Genomic DNA, 12,544 nt, shown 5'->3' with positions numbered 1-12,544 from the left:
GTTGGCGCATTTGGTGATCCAGGAGGAAAAGTCCTGAACAGCCTGTTCCAGGTTTGACACAGCTTCATGCTAGATGGTGTTGAGGGCCTGTGTCCACTGAGTCTTGGCCACTTTGCTCCAGCTGCAGTGAGAAGAACTGAGGGACTTGGTAGTAGTACCATGGGAAACCTGCGATGGCAAAGTGAACGATAGTTTGGTTGGTCCAGGTGAGTTTGGTGATGTGGCTGTACCTTAAGTCAGTTGCTGGGTGTAAATATTGGGTCCAGTGTGTGTCTTGCACTGTGTGGTGTGGTGGTTACCAGTTGGATGAGGTCGATGTTGCTCATGCTTTCTAAAAGATTGGTAGAGTGGATGTCATTGGGGTCCAAGTGGAATTGAAGTCTACTAGTAGGATGTACTGCTTGAAGTTGATTGCCAGAGGGGCGATGAAGTTAAAGATGGTATTGCAGAATGTGGGTCGAGGTCCAGAGGGTCTGTAGGCGAGGGTGACTCTGATGATCGTTTTGCCATTGGTTAAGAGTTGGAAGTTGAGTTATTCCATGACTGGTGTGGAGTCGTCTTCGGTAGCGTTGCATTAGATAGTTTCCTTGTGGATGATGGTGATGCCTCCCGTATGTTTGGTTGTGTGATCTCAGTGTATCACATTGTAGCCGTCTGCCATTGCGGTGGCGATGTCGGGGGCTAAAGGAGGAGATAAGCCAGGTCTTGGTGATTTCCATGGCGTGTTTGCAGAGGGAACGGGCATTGAGGAGAATGCACTGGAGCAGCTCTGGGGTGCTCATACTCTTCTGGGAGTGTGTGAAGGGGATTCCTGTGCAGGTGGTCAGTCCTGTTTTGCAATAAAAGCAGCACTGTCTGCAGGTGAAGGTTCCTTTGGTTAACTAGGGGAGGTGATGTGGAATCTGGGGTTCAGAGCCTGGAGTTTGTGGTAGGGTACCAGCGGGTGCCCGGCAGGTTAGGGTTCCTGGCGCTGGGCATGGACGAGCAAAGACAGGCTAGCCTCTGGCACGTCAGCTGTGCAGCCGCACTGCTTCCGCCATTAAGACGGTGCTGTGGGAGGGAGAAGCATTGGGTGGCAGGCGGTGGGGCAGGAAGGGAGCAACCAACCAGCAACAAAAACAATCAATACAAATTAGGCACTACAAAGCAGCAGCACAAAACAAGCAACACAAAATGGGCAATACAAACAAAATGGGCATACGAACAAAACAAGCAAGTAAAAATAAGCAATGCGGACAAAATTCTCAATCCAGACTACACTGGCAACACCAACAGTGACCAACGTCCCAAGCACACAGACAGCGACAAAACACGGCACAATGGTGCCCAGGCACACAACAAAGCGAGCGCTCGGAGATCACATGGGGGAACAGAGTGGTGTGGCAGTGGGCAGCGGGGATGCAAGGCTACACGACCTGATGAGAAGCAGTAGGGGGAGCTGGCACAGGACCTGCTACAAAAACATTGGCTTGCATGAAGGGGGGGGGGGGGGATCACCAAGGTATAAATAAATAATGGATTTGAAAAATGTCATGTGTTTAACATTCTATCAGAATAGGCTGACGTATGCTTATACCAAATTAGAATTTATTTTAATGACTATGCATTCTCTTAAACTTCCCACATAAACCAAGTGAAGTGGTCTAAAGGCCAGAGCTGCTGGCTTTGGAATTGGGGCACCGGGTACGAGTCCTGGTGTTAGAGCAACAATCTATGATTGTGAGAAAATAACTTACACACATTGTACCATAAAAAACAAGGTAAAAATATGTAATACACTTAGAGTCCTCTATAAAGAGGGGTACTGCCCTTGGGCCAAGCTCGCTCTAAACGAAACTGTAAAAATAAAAAGCCTGTTTGGGTGGGGGAAAAAACTATAACGTTTTTAATTGTCGCCCCGATAATAACGTTATATTCAAATTTATAACAAACTTATCAATACGCTAACGACTTAAAAAAAACACGCCCAGTCATCAAATAGAATGATCATCTCATAAGAATACTCAAGTTCTTGTTTTATTAGCTAATTTACTTTAATGCATTAGACCTGTGCGAGACTTCACTCAAAATGGTACCGTACCTGTCCTGCGCAGTGAGGGGGGAAGAAACAAACTTTGAAGCAATAAGAATTGCGCAGTTGTGGGTTAAGCATTAGTAACCGAGGCTCCAGACAGCTCAATGGCGCTTCTGCGCAGTCAGACGCGGCTTGAGGTGGCGTATCAGTAGGTAAATGGCATATGGGCGTGCTGTGATCTTCCATGGTGGCTGCCATGTTGGATCCAGGCAAAACCACAAACCCCCTCGCCTGAAAGGACCATGGCCACTGTTTTGTCGGGACACGTCCAAAGCGCGCCTCCGAGAAACGTACACGTTATTTTTATAGGCGACGGAGGGCGAGTCAGTCGCGCTGGTCCTTGAGTCTTCAAACCTATCTGCACGAGTCTTGTTTTTTTTATTTTTATTGTACGCGCGTGCCCGCGACCCCGTTGCGCAGCAGCTTCTCTAAGGAGCCTGGGGTGCCACTGCTAGCCGCTGGGCGGCGCTGCGGGGCACTGGGAAAAAAAGAACCACGGGGGTTTGACGGTTGAGAGGAAGGGGGCGGGACGCGGTGAGAGGGGCGGGTCCGCCGCCGGGGGATCCGTGAAGGGAGCTAGAGACTGGGAGAGCGTAGCACACGGCGGCGGAGGAAAGACAGCACCGGTGCCGGGGATAAAGACCCCGAGACTGGACGGTGGTCGGGGCAGGAGGCGCGAGCACTGCCGCCGCAGGTGAGGGGGCACGGTGGGGCTTTTTTTTTCAGCAGCAACGTCTATTTTAAGGGCCTGGAAGGGGAATAACCCCCGGGGGCGGGGCTGTGTGGCAAGGGTTGGGTGTTGAGGAGGACGACACCCCTCTCCTGGTAAGGGTTATTGGGGAGGCCCCTGTAGACTTCCCCACCAACAGACAGGGCCATGGGGAGAAGTTTCCTCTCGGGGAGAAACATGTTGCGTCTGAAGCTTTCTATTGCGTGCGCCTGTGTTTTGGTCCCGATTGCGATCCGTAGCAGCTGAGGGGCGGGATGGGTTGTTAGTGACAGCTGTCAGGAGCGAGACCGCACTGGAGGAGGTGTCATGTGTCAAGAGAGAGCCAGGCCATGCACTATGAGGGTAGAAGTAACATTTGTTACGACAGAGAACCTGAACTGTAGACGGGTGTGACATCTTCCAAGGGAGAGACTACACTTTGAGGGCGAGACCAGTCAGGAGAGGTAGTTATTTGCTTCGTCAGCTAGACTGCCCTACAGTGAAGGATGGGTGTAATTGTGTTGTGAGATGCACTTTATTTTGAGGGTGGAGGGAAGATAGTTGCCAGCTGGCAGACCCGGTGTTGTAGGAGATGGGTATTTACATCAGCCAAGAGAGAGACCCTGCTATTTTTGAGTATGACATCTGACCAAAGTGAGTCATGTTCTGTTGAAAAAGTGATAGCGTTCTGCATATGGCATGTACTTAGTGACTGGCAATTGTACAGAAAGCGTGCACTTTTTTTGGGAGGAGGCGATGAAGTGGTGGAGGGCTTCCTTGACACGGGTCAGTCGAGAGACCCTGCGCTATCTTGGTTAGAAACAATCAGGTTAGACGTTGTACTATTTGGGATGGAGTAGTAACGGCTGTCGGACGAGGCACTTAACACAATAGGGAGCCTTATGCAGACAATAGAATCCGCAGTTAGGGTTGGAGTGACAGCTGTCAAGGAGAGAGTGCCTTCTTTGGGGGCAGTTGACGCATAACCGATGTGCGAAGCGATATATATCTTACTGTTAAAGGAATGGCGGATCGAAGGGAGCTCTTACACCATGGGGGTGCCTGCTGGCGTTTGACGGGTCATGCACTTCGTCGCGATATGGAGGGTAGGGGTGTTGTTTTTTTTAACTGACAGTTAAACGAGACTTTACCCATTGGGTTTCCCTCAGTATGGTCGGTTTACTGCTGTCAGAAAATGTACCCTGTGGGAGAGATGATTGTCATTAGTGACCCGGCGCTGTTATGGATGATTCACGGTTGTCCCCAGAAGGCGATCCTGCAGGGAGTGTCGAAGCATGCGAGGGAGAGACTCTTTCGTGTGGGTGAAATGACGGGTGTCAGGAAAGACCCAGCTTCTCTATTTATGGAAGTCCTTGATAGGTGTGAGTAAATGAGATTTTGTGCCATGATACTGTGTGGCTGGGGGAGCTGACGATTGTTAGTCTGGGGAAGGCCGTTACTGCTGCCGAGAGACACCCTATAGTTTAAAGGCAATTTCAGTTATCATTATAGGAGGTCTTTTATTTCTGAACAACAGAGATATCTTTTATGAATGAGACCCTTTGCAACGTGGTTTTGTGAAGTGTTTTCTTTCTAGAGCCCCTTTTTGGGGGGGGTAGGGGGGGGGGCGGGGGTTGTAGCGTATGCCAGAGTTCCTTTCTGGGTGGGTGTGACCTGGTACAGTGAGATCGCGTTCTCTTTGGGGAGGTGTGAGGGTACTACAAGAGAATAGAATCTGTAGAATGGGGAAACGATTATTAAAGGACCACCGTGTGCCATTCGAACTGACAGTTGGCGCAGTAGAAATGACCATTTGATATTTCGATATGTGGAGTTCTTTCCCTGCCGGGTATAGCTGGTACTGTGTACATTAGCTTTGGAGTAGGTAGAGCACTGTGTTTTTCGAACGTTGTCAGAAGACGTAAACCTTTGTTTACAATGTGTGACAACTGCCGGGAATGTGACACTGTCAGTGGTCACGAGGGTAGATCCTGTGATACTGTGTGTAGCAGCCGTCGGGAGAGGGGGACATGTTCAAGGTGGAGGGCTGCAGATTGACAGCTGCAAAGAAAGAGTGGATCAGTGGCCTTTGGTTTCATGTACATAGCCGATGGTTATATATGGCTTGCTTATGTTCTCGAAACATGCCAGTTGTGGTTCTTTAAATTACATCTTAACACATAATCATAACATTCTTATGTATGTTTTATATTTTGATAAGTACATTCTCGGGTATTTATAGCACTTTACTAATTTTTGTGACTAACCGATCCTGTCTTAAAAGTTCGTCAGTTTATATATCTATTAGACTGCTATTCGAAGGAGTTGAAATTATATGTATTCCACTTTTACATTCTGATTTATCCGGTCCCTGCGTTTGGTAGCTCTCTTGTTCCTCTTATATACTGGTTTCAACATATCAATCATATATTATGTGGCACAGTATTTGTGATTTAAACTTTACCGTTGAAAGTGCGGTAGCATAGATGTAATCTGGTTTCTTCTACACTTAAATTAGTAATATAGGTGGGTATAGCTGACTCGAGCCCTACCAGGATCAAAGGATGGTCCCTGGCTTTTCTCTCGGACCTTATTGAAGGACTAGTCGTGGACTAGCCAAGGCACTGCGCTGTTTCATCCCGTAGTATGCAACTGCTAACGTTATTAAAAAACAAAACAAAAAACAAGCAGTGCCTTGCGTAATGCAGGAAAAGTGCTATAACTCCGTAGGAGCATGACTAAAACAAGAAGCTTGTGTTTTTTTTTTTCTATTCGAATAGAATTTGAACACAAAAGGTGTAAACATATGTAGCAGACATGATGTGTCTTTCAGTGGCTGTGCTCCTACGTGATTTGCCTTTGTTACTGCTCTGGCTCTGAATTTGGTGGTTCCCTGTTTTAGTTAATTGAGTTGCTGTTTCCAGTACTGTTTGAAATAAGTCTAATAACTTGCTCTGGACAACCAGAAATTATGGCTATAAATACATACACAGTTATGTTCCATACTACACCTTATTATTAAGTATCTGTGCCGTACGAAGGGCACAATTGTTAGTCATCTAAATGCAACGTTAATTAATCAAGATTGCAAACGTGTTCGAGAGTGTTCAGGTTACTTGATTATGTCAACTCTTTATATTTACAGTAATTTTTTATAACCGTGCCGCACGTGCTGAACAACGCATACAACAAGCATTGGAAATGACAGTAGGTCTGGCTTTTAAATAAGTAGGTCTCATCAGTTTGTGATGGGTTTATGCGATCAGTAAGTCATTATACATGAACACTCTCTCATTATGTGCATTCACAAGTCCATTCATCAACCTGCTGACTCATTCAACATTCATCTGCCTATACATCTACAGTAAGCTCACACACAAACTGAACAATATATACAAGATAAAAGAAGGAAAAAAATGGTGCTGCCTAAACATGAGAGGCATAAGCTTGCAGTACCAAATAATATGAAACATAGCAGCAGATATCCATCTTGCAGTGGTATTGTACATGGTATTTTGTTGCTTTGAAGTTCTGGTATGCCCACAACACGTAGAACCAATGTGTTGGCCATCTTGGAATGGTAAACCAGTGGAGCCACAGACAATGCCAATCCATGTTGGTGGCCTGCTCTAGAAGCTGTGGCCTCGCGGGATGCAGTCCTGGCTTTGAAGAATACTCATTTTCAGGTGGATGTAGGTGTGTTTAGAAGAAATGTTGTCACTCATGGATATAGAGTCACTTTCTGAAGTGACTGACCCATTTCCTCATGCTGAATGTTATCATAGATGCATTTAGGGGCCTTCAGCATTTGACTTTGTCGTGAGAAAAAGCATTTTTCTGATCTGATCTGATTTTTTTTTTTTTTTTTTTTTTTTTTTTTTACATTTCTTTTACATTTCTTTAAATTCCACAGTCCTGGCAGACAGATAAGCCTGTAAGAACCCTCCGAAGAGATTCTAGCAAGAATTCTTACAATGCAAGTCTTCTACAGCATAGGGTTTGCCAAAGGTGGCAGTCAGCACCAAAATCCTTGCCTATAAAGATAATATTTGAGATTTTATGTAACAAAGTTAGTGTGCAGGCTTAACATAGTACATTACAATCCACCCTTAAGGGTTTATTGACTCTTAACATATGTGCTTCATAATAATTGAGGCCTATGCGTTGTGTTGCAACTTTTACAAAAACAGATCATAACTAGTACACATGAAATAGGTTTTTCCAATGAACCAATTAGATTTATAGTCTTTACCATTGGCTTATCTTCATATCCAACTCACAAGAGCGTAGGCTCTCTCACAAACCAAACATGAGGTAGACAGAAATAAAATTACAGATATGCACAAAATTTCAGTTGCCAAAACCATATAAAATCAATTCGTAATTGACCTTACTAGGAGGATCATATTGCAAATCTTCTGTCTTCATGTTTTGTTCAAGTAGGTCATCAATACCAAAAGCTTTACCTACTCTGGTATTGTGAAGGATTCTGTTTAACAAAACACCCCTTTACATGTTTTTTGATAATTGTGTAATAACAATACACTGTTATACACCTAGTGTCTTTAACACATGCTTTGCACATGACTGGCCTACTGGTTTTCTCACAAATTATCATAATCAACCTATGAAGTCTGACCTAACGTTTCCCAGTAAACCAGTAAGGCCTATATCCTTTGCCAGTGTCTTATCACCTTAACAACACAGGCCTACTGAAGTGCGCATTTGCTAGCAATCATCATGCATACAGTTATAAAATTACAATTGTGTATAAAATTACAGTTGGCAACACAGTATGCCACACCTATCAAAAGGACCTAACAAGGATTATCGCCATGACAATTTTCTACCCATAGGATTTGTCACAGGGGATACAAAAAAACAACAGCACCCTTATCTACAATGGTAATCTGAGTTTCATGCTACAAAATTACCTGTCTGCTCCCTGTAGCACAGCATGATAAAACCCCACTGTTGAGGGAGTTGGCTTTAACAAATGCTTTTCACAATAAATAACCAATCCTACTACCTTTTGTCATAACATTTTGTAATGAAGAGATCAGACCTATGGCTTCAGAAACAACTTTTACCTTTGAACCAATCAGGTCTGTACCCAATGTAATTGGCTTGTCACCATTACCAACCTAGACCTATGGTATGGAGTGTAAGCTTTCCCAAAAGGCAACCATCAAGTATATACTCACAAAATTAGAAATGTAAATTACTTTACGGTTAGCAAAGCAAATAACTAGGTTTCTCAAAAGGTCCTAATAACTATCATATTGCAAATCTTCTATCCCCACGTTTTATGAGAGGGACTGACCAACACTAATACCCTTACCTTCTGTCGTAAATTCTGAGATTCCAGGTAACAAAATACCTTTCTGCAACTTTTAAGAGCGTGACAACAATCCACCCTTAAATGCCTATTGTTTTAAACTTATCCTTTTTACAATAAAGTTGGGTCCCCTGACTTTATCATAACTTTTCATAATAAACAGATCTAGCTTATAGCCCTAGTCATTGGCGGGTCACCTTAACCAGCCAAGCCCTGATGCATTGAGAATATATTTTCACACATGGCAATCAAAGTTGCACAAACACCATAATAATCTAATTAGCTAGGAAAAGTTGTATAATAGCATGACCATGGTGTCTCTGTGATGTTAAGTGGCTACCTCCATCCATTGCAGTGGCATGCGTTTGACCATAAGGCCAAGTGCAGTAGCTTTGCTTGATAAAGAGCTTTGGACAAGTACCTAGATAAATTATCACATCAGGGTAGAGGTTAAGAACTTTTTCTGCGGAAGCACACTTCTTTTCACAAATCAAAAGCTGAACTCAGCTGAGCAGTACTATTGGGCAAAGCCACACTTCCTCTCTGTAGTTCTCATAACAGTTTTTTTTTTCAAATCACATTATGTCCGGCGACATGTGTGCTATCAAGCTAGACCTAAAAAGGACTAGTTAGCAGCAACCATAGCATAGTAGTTAAAGGAGCACTACTATTGTGGGTGACACTCTCTTCTTATAGCAATCATTCTGTCACTGACAATATTGTGTGTATGAAACAAAGTAATTACAATCACTGTTTTCATTCATTCATTAGGTGCAATCATTGGAACCTTAAATATTTCAGAAACCTCCAGCAAGTAGCAAACAGTCAACTATGATAGCCCTGTGCAATATTCATTCACACACTGAATTAGTAGCATTACCATGACATCATTTATGAAGGTCTGACATTTTGCAGGGCTCTCTAAATAAAGAATCGGAATATAAACATTTGATTATGGCATTCCATGAAGTGCTACTCATCTCCAAGCACAGGACAAGTGGCTAACGTAATTTGCTTACAAGCAGAGAAGCACCAAGTACATTACCTGCAATACAAAGTAAGCAGCAATTACACCAGCTAGAAACAAGCACGAACCATTTGACATTGTGGACCGCTCAAATGTAGTAATCATTTACTCACCCTATATTGCTTTACAGTAAACATCTGTCGCCTTCCAATCGTACCAGACACCTTCTATGTAATGTTCTATCAAAACCTTTGAAGCAATGAGAATTCTTGCGTGCAAGATAGCAAAAGAGAAGTGAAGATTGATAGGGAATACTACGGTGTTATATCATTGATTTACAGAGTACAATGCACTGACTATCGATGGGAAAGTGAGTGTTCAATTGCAGTTTGATAAAACTATCATCGTACGAAGCAGTAATGGAAAGATTTTCATTTAGTTAACGATTTCAGGGTGCCTGGACTTAAAACCCCAGCTACACCGTAACTTTGCCGTGCATCATTAATGCGCTCACACTGTAACAGCCACTTCAAAATTTAAAGACATTACAGAAGTGCTCAGTCAGTATTGTGCAGTTGCTTATGAAAGTAAATGTTGTGCAGACATTGCAATACAAATCTCAAGTAGATTGCATTCGTAGTCCATTTCTTTTAAAATACCCACCGTACAGGTGTCTGTAATATGATAACGTGAAGCAAACCTTGCGTTGTAAAGTAGTGCAAAGGATAATGTTTTGTGACACTGTCTTATAAGAATTTCCGGTACATTTACATTAAATCTTTGTTTTCTAGAACTTTGCTTCTTAAGTACTCTCATGAGTTTACGAGCATTGCAGTGACTCGCCTTTTCTTCTTTGAGGGATAAAAACAAGGAGGCTTCCTATTTCTAAGCGAAGGGGATGGGTAAGGTGGAATGTGGCATGACAAAGTGAAATGCTTTCATTGTGGTGCACCGAGATAAAGAGCGGCCTCTGGGGAATAGAATATGGGCTCCCTGACGGCTGCTAAAATGGAGGACGCTTCCTTTGCTTTAAAACGTGTTGAAAATTAGTTGCACAAACACATATTTTTATAGAAAAATATATTTTTTTAAAATAAACTTTTTTTGTCTCGTTTCTGAGTTGCTGTTTTTGACATTGCTGTTCGTAGAGCACAGCGGTATGCTTTGATACTGCATAAAGCACTCGCCCACAGCCATTCTTTTGTCTTGACATTGCTTTACTAAATGTTTCCAGAGTAATCATTTAGTTGTACTAAGAATATCACTGTTTCGTGTAAAGACTGTTTTGAGTTGTCATTTCAAAGTTGCTACTATACTTCTACAGTCGAAATTGTTTATACACACGTTGGCCCATAGAGCCAGTGTTGAAATATGCCCTATCCAGACGTTTCAGCAAACATTCTTAAAACTTTAGCTGTTGTACAGTGGAGTAAAACTGCCGTCTTGATTGAGTTAAGTAATTTAAATTTAAATGTGTTAGCTCTTTTAATTATGGAACAAGTTCTCCATTCACGGAGTTCCTGCTTTTAGATGATGGAGCTACACCAACCAACCTCTGGAACCCCTGCAGACGTCCCACTGAGCTGTGGCAGTCGCACAACCGAGCTTGTGGTAGCACCTCACTAATTTCATTCAAGCACCCTGCTGAGCACAATCATTAATGCTACAGAGCTTCTATTAAAGTTCATGCAAGTAGTTTGCTGAGTTGCCATAGGCCTTCGGAACTCTTGAAGGCATCCTCTTGCTGGCATCCACCCGAGCCTCTGCAGGCCTTTACTGAGCTCCAGCTCGAACGTACAACCCACCTGTGCTCTGCCTAGAACAGCCGGGACTGCACAATGTGCTAGACCTTTCTAGGATTCCTTTCTCTAACTCTGATTTATCAATCACGTCTCTTGTCTCACAGGATATTGTCTCATTGCAGTAGTTTTCCTTCTATTCCATTGCTGTTTCCCTTTCTCGACTCAATCTTTACTTTATCTTCTCCCCATATTCAATGATTTATACTTTATTATTGATGTTTCTCATTGCTTTCTTCTACTCTTAAGCTCGATTTGGTTGCGCCTCTCACAGCTTCTTTCACCATTACCCTTAACATCCTTATTCTTTAGAATTCCTGTTGGAAATGGCCCTTTTCGCAGGGTTATCCCCAAACATTTTGCCTTCTTCCTCCTATTTTTCAGGTCTGTTTTTGCTGGTTTATTGTCTCTGCGCACTTTACCACTGCTAATCAGGGCTAAAGTGCAAGGGCTCCCTATAGAAATTGTACTGTTTATTGGTTTATCCATGATTGGCATATTTGATTTACTGGTAAGTACCTAGTAGAGTGCACTAGAGGTGCTCAGGGCCTGTAAATCTAATGCTACTAGTGGGCCTGCAGCACTGGTCGTGCCACCCACATTAGTAGCCCTGTAACCATGGTCAGACCTGCCACTGCAGTGTCTGTGTGTGTGTGTGTGCATTTTTAAACTGCCAATTCGACTTGGCAAGTGTACCCATTTGCCGGGCCTAACCCTTCCCTTTTACTACATGTCAGGCAACCCTAAGGTAGGCCCTAGGTAGCCCCAGGGGCAGGGTGCAGTGTATGTTTAAGGTAGGACATATAAAACACACTAGTATATGTCCTAACAGTGAAATACTGCCAAGTTCAGTTTTCACTGTGCAAGGCCCATCTCCCTCATAGTTCAACATGGGGGCTGCCTATAAATATCCTTAAAGCGCAGATTCCCTTTGAGAGCAGATAAAAATGTGGAGTTTAGGGTCATCTTTAGTGAAGTTGGTTTTTAAATTGTCTGTTTGAAAATGCCACTTTTAGAAAGTAGGCATTTTCTTGCTTAAACCATTCTGTGTTACTGCCTGTTTGTGGATTGTCTGTCTGGGTCAGTTTGACAGTTGGGCTGTTTTGCACCTCTCTAGACAGTGACACAAAGGGGGCGGGGTGTAGCCTGCATATCCTGATGAGCCATCTGAGCTATAGGGGAGGGAGAAGTGGTCGTTCACACCTGAAAGGACTGTGCCTGCCCTCACACAGTGCAGTCACCGACCCCCTGGTGTGCATCTGGGGCCTGGCCTGGACAAGGAAGAATCTTGCAAACACTTGAGACTTTGCTTTGAAGTTTGACAACTTCAAAGGCAGAACAGGGTATAAGAAGAAGACCCAAAACCACAGACTTTTAGAATCTTTCTGGAATCAAGAGGAACCTTTGCCAAGGACAAGAGCTGGAGGAGGAGTACTGACCCTTTGCTGTGTTGCTTTGCTGGACTGGCCTGCAGTTGCTGCTTCTGCCTTAAGTGTTCAAAAGGTGAACTTTGCTGTGTGTCCTGCTTGAGAGGGCTTGGAGTGAGCTTGCCTCCTGGTGGAAGTCTCAGGGATACCAAAGACTTCAGTTTCCTCGACCTGCAGCACTGGGAAATGTGTGTTCTGTGCTGTACAAGAAGAAAAACCACTGCGTGCCC

At 43.7% G+C, this 12,544-nt stretch overlaps 1 protein-coding gene and 1 long non-coding RNA gene across 7 annotated transcripts in view; one reads left to right on the top strand and one right to left on the bottom strand.

Annotated features, from left to right (window-relative positions):
• Window positions 1–2,571, bottom strand: part of LOC138299446 (uncharacterized) — a 69,964-nt gene extending 67,393 nt beyond the window's left edge. For both annotated transcript variants that reach the window (XR_011204753.1, XR_011204754.1), the window contains exon 1: window positions 2,081–2,571. This is a non-coding gene — a long non-coding RNA (uncharacterized lncRNA). The remainder of the gene's footprint in view (window positions 1–2,080) is intronic.
• Window positions 2,572–2,593: 22 nt separating this feature from the next.
• The window catches only part of LOC138299444 (signal transducer and activator of transcription 5B), a 994,326-nt gene continuing 984,375 nt past the window's right edge, over window positions 2,594–12,544 (top strand). For 4 of the 5 annotated variants that reach the window (XM_069237689.1, XM_069237693.1, XM_069237690.1 and 1 more), the window contains exon 1: window positions 2,605–2,768. The gene's annotated coding sequence lies outside the window, so the exon portion shown is untranslated. Of the gene's footprint in view, window positions 2,769–12,544 lie in introns of all 5 variants that reach the window. The other variant, XM_069237688.1, reaches the window with a different exon arrangement.

The sequence above is a fragment of the Pleurodeles waltl genome, chromosome 6 (genome assembly GCF_031143425.1).
Source record: "Pleurodeles waltl isolate 20211129_DDA chromosome 6, aPleWal1.hap1.20221129, whole genome shotgun sequence".
In the NCBI taxonomy this organism is placed as follows: domain Eukaryota; kingdom Metazoa; phylum Chordata; class Amphibia; order Caudata; family Salamandridae; genus Pleurodeles; species Pleurodeles waltl.
Note: the sequence above shows the minus strand (reverse complement) of the source record. Positions and strands in the feature narration are given on the sequence as shown.